Raw genomic sequence first — 4149 nt, forward strand, 5'->3', positions numbered from 1 at the left:
ACCAAGGCGTGATGAAATATGATTAAAAAATTAATTTTATTACATAGTACACATTTAATGCATGTATATCCGCATGTATAATGAAATGTTTTCACTTTTCAGGCTTCGGCCATAAGATTAAGCTGGATTTATCAATTGTTTTCTGTTTTAAAATCAATTCATTATATTATTAATACATTTACCATGTGCATAATGGAAAAAATCATAATTTTTGTTTGCATAATTTTTGTTTTCAAACTAAAATACAAACATTTTCACCAAAATAAATATCCAACTATATTTTTGAAAAGAATCCGAATCGGAATCGAGACTTTTCAGTGGAGTCGGTACCAGAATCGTTAGAAATTTTAGTATCGTCCCAACAATGATATTATTATTATTATTATTATTATTATCTACCTTTATCACTAAGCATTCCAGGTCCAGATCCTCGAGCCTGGACCTTCTCATATCTCTTCACCCATTCTGAGGGAATTATGTGGCTTCCACGACAGAATTACTACCGTTTCCTGCGCTGGTATCCCCCTCCCTCGCTCCCTTCCCCAACCACGCCCCCTCAACCCTACCACGTCCCCTCCCCCTCCACCCCCTTCAACCTACCTTCCTTCAAGTGTCCGCCCTCACTTGCCTTACTACACACCTGCACGCTACATATGTGTCGGGTCAGTGTGGAGTCCCACTCAGCCCCTCCCTCCCCCCTACTTCACTGTTGACAACCCCTTACCTCACACACGCACAAATGTTATACAAAAGCACTTAAATTATCGTATATTAAAATATATATTATTTATTTTATTATAATTTATATATATATATATATATATATATATATATATATATATATATATATATATATATATATATATATATATATATATATATATATATATATATATATATATATATATATATATATATTGGGTCTTTCCTGCACCTTCATTCAAGCACTACGGCATTGTAGTAAGTTTCTCCAATAATATTTATTTTTAATAAATTATTATTTAATATTGTTCACTTTTAATAGTTATATGCTTTATTTTTTATATAATTTTGATTTTTAAAATTTATATCTTTTTATTTTTAATATTTATATAATTTTTACTTGTAATATTTATATAATTTTTATTTTTAATATTTATATAATATGTATTTTTAATATTATCTAAGCTTATTATTATTATTATCCATATGAATAATCGTTGTAATTCAGCCCGTGTACATGTGGCTGTGTAGCCCACACCAGAGATTAGTTTTAACCACATTGTTAGTATAACTGGATTAATTATTTTCACGTATTCGCTACTTCAAGATAAATTGGCGCCATTTTCAGTGCTTATTCATATGCAGATTCGCTCCATTCACACACCTGTATGCAACTAGATATAAACAAATCGGCTAATTCACCTGACTATCACCTTTATACATGTGTTTGTTATGTAACCGGAAATTCGTTCCATATATGGGGCCAGATTCACGAAAGTACTTACGAACTTGTACATCTTTTCTCAATCTTTGGCGGCTTTGTTTCCAATTATTAAACAGTTAATGAGCTTCAAAGCACCAGGAGGCTGTTTATAACAATAACAACAGTTGAATGGGAAGCTTTCATGCTTGTAAACTGTTTAATAAATGTAATCAAAGCCGTCAAAGATTGAGGAAAGATGTACACGTTCGTAAGTGCTTTCGTGAATCTGGCCCCTGGTTACTATACGTCCGCTTCTAGCACTGGTGAAAAGGTTCGTTAGTGGTCCTCACGAACGCCTGCGTTCGTGTCGTTCGTACAGTGCGGCAGTCAGTGCAGTGTGTATAAAAAGAGGGGGGAGTGGGAGGAAAGGGGGAGAGTGAGAGGGATGGAGGGGTGTTGGGGGTAGGGTTGAGGGAGAGAGGAGGATATGTGGCACGCGAGAACTCTACTACGTGATCTGGGTTTATCACCGCGCGGGAAACTGTTCCCACCGTCGCTGCACACTCCCACATAAGGGCTTTATTGCAGTGTTGTATAACCGTACCGCTGTCTCACTAATTAAATTGTGTATGGCAAGTGGGATTCATATTAATAATGTTAAAAAAAAATAAAAAAGTGGCTCGACTTCTCCTTTTTATTTCTCTCTTATTTTTTTTAATTTTATCCAGTCAAACTTTACTAATAATGTTTAGCACCTCTTACGAGTTAGTGTTGCCAAAGCTAAAACGAAAAGAAAGAGGCGAGGGAAGGAAGAGAAAAGCGAGAGGGAAGCAAAAGAGGGGGAAAGGAAGAGACTTGGGTAAGAGGGAGAGGAAAGAAGAGAGTAGGAAAAGAGATAGAGGAGGAGGGGGAGAAGTTAAGAGGAGCGGAGAGCGGAAGAAACAGGAGGCAATGAAAGAAAAAGAGAAAGAAGGAACAAAATTGTCCATTCCACTTGCACAAAAGAGGGAGAGAAGAGAGGTATAGAGGAAAGGATTAGAAATGACGTACGTGGAACAGGAAGCCACAAAGAGCGCGCCCCTAGAAATATGAAAGTAAAACCCTAAATGGGTAGTCAGGAATCACAGTAAACTCCCCATACCTGTAGTGAGGGGTCACGGTAAACCCCCATACCTGTAGCGAGGGGTCACGGTAAACCTCCATACCTGTAGCGAGGGGTCCCGGTAAACCCCCATACCTGTAGCGAGGGGTCACGGTAAACCTCCATACCTGTAGCGAGGGGTCCCGGTAAACCCCCCATACCTGTAGCGAGGGGTCCCGGTAAACCCCCATACCTGTAGCGAGGGGTCACAGTAAACTCCCCATACCTGTAGCGAAGGGTCACGGTAAACCCCCCATACCTGTAGCGAGGGGGTCACAGTAAACCTCCATACATGTAGCGAGGAATCACGGTAAACCCCCCATACCTGTAGCGAGGGGTCCCGATAAACCCCCATACCTGTAGCGAGGGGTCACGGTAAACCCCCATACCTGTAGCGAGGGGTCACGGTAAACCCCCCCACACCTACAGTGTATAACAAGTACACATCAATGGAGGTTTGGGTCGTAAAGGGCTAACAACTCCAAGAGAGTAACAGGGACATAAGGTCCTGAGTCATGACTCGAGGAGTGATCATTTCTCCTCTATCAGGTCCTTGACGTTCTCAGGTATATTGACCGAAAACTGATTTATACTATTATCTTGTCTTCCTCTTCCTTCTTCGCCATCCTTCACCCAGGACCTTCCAAGGTCCTGGGTCTTACTTGGTCCTGGATCCTCCTTTGTCTTGGATCCTCCTTGGTCTCAGGTCCTCCTTGGTCTTAGATCCTCCTTGGTCCTGGACCTTCTTAAGGACCGTTCCCCACTACCGTCTCTCCCCTCCCACCCCTCATGGCCCTAAACCTCTCAGTTAACCACAATGAGCGCCGCTTGAGATAAGGGGAAACCACCAATCTCTCGGGACGAAACAACATATCAAGAGTATACCCCCCCCCCTGAGAGTGATGGATATACCATCCTATATTTCAACATGTTGCAATCCGGCTCACAAAGTGTATTATAACGAGCAACTTGATAGCAACTGTCGCTAACGCGCACACTTATACACACTTGTAATTATCGCTACACAAAACTTTATACAAGTTTCAATTTTTTTTTCAACAAATGCCAAAATGGCTGAAATTTGGTCCCTCTCGTGTCCAAAAGAAAAAAAAAGTATGTTCAATTATCTACGTCTGTTGTTACCAATACTTTCGTCGCTTTCTTCCATTTGGAGAGGCGGATGGGGTGGGGGGGATTATGAGTAGGGGGTAAACAAGGGTGATTAATGTAAAAAAATGTGGGGTGGGGGGTGGGGGGAGAAGAATCATTACCCGCCCCCCATCCCCTCCTCCCCATCATCCAGGAAACATGGCTCCCCGTCACCAGAATTTTATTCGCCCGGTCATTGCGTTTGGACCAATAATCAGTTTGGATGAAACACGTCACCGATATCATCGTGAGGTTATCTTGAGATGATTTCGAGGGCTTAGCGTCCCCGCGGCCCGGTCCTCGACCAGGCCTCCTGTTTGTTACACATCCCCCAGGAAGCTGCCCGTAGCAGCTGTCTAACTCCCAGGTACCTATTTACTGCTAGGTAACAGGGGCATCAGGGTGAAAGGAGCTTTGTCCATTTGTTTCTGCCTCCACTGGGGATCGAACCCGG

Source organism: Procambarus clarkii, chromosome 40 (assembly GCF_040958095.1).
Source record: "Procambarus clarkii isolate CNS0578487 chromosome 40, FALCON_Pclarkii_2.0, whole genome shotgun sequence".
NCBI lineage: Eukaryota > Metazoa > Arthropoda > Malacostraca > Decapoda > Cambaridae > Procambarus > Procambarus clarkii.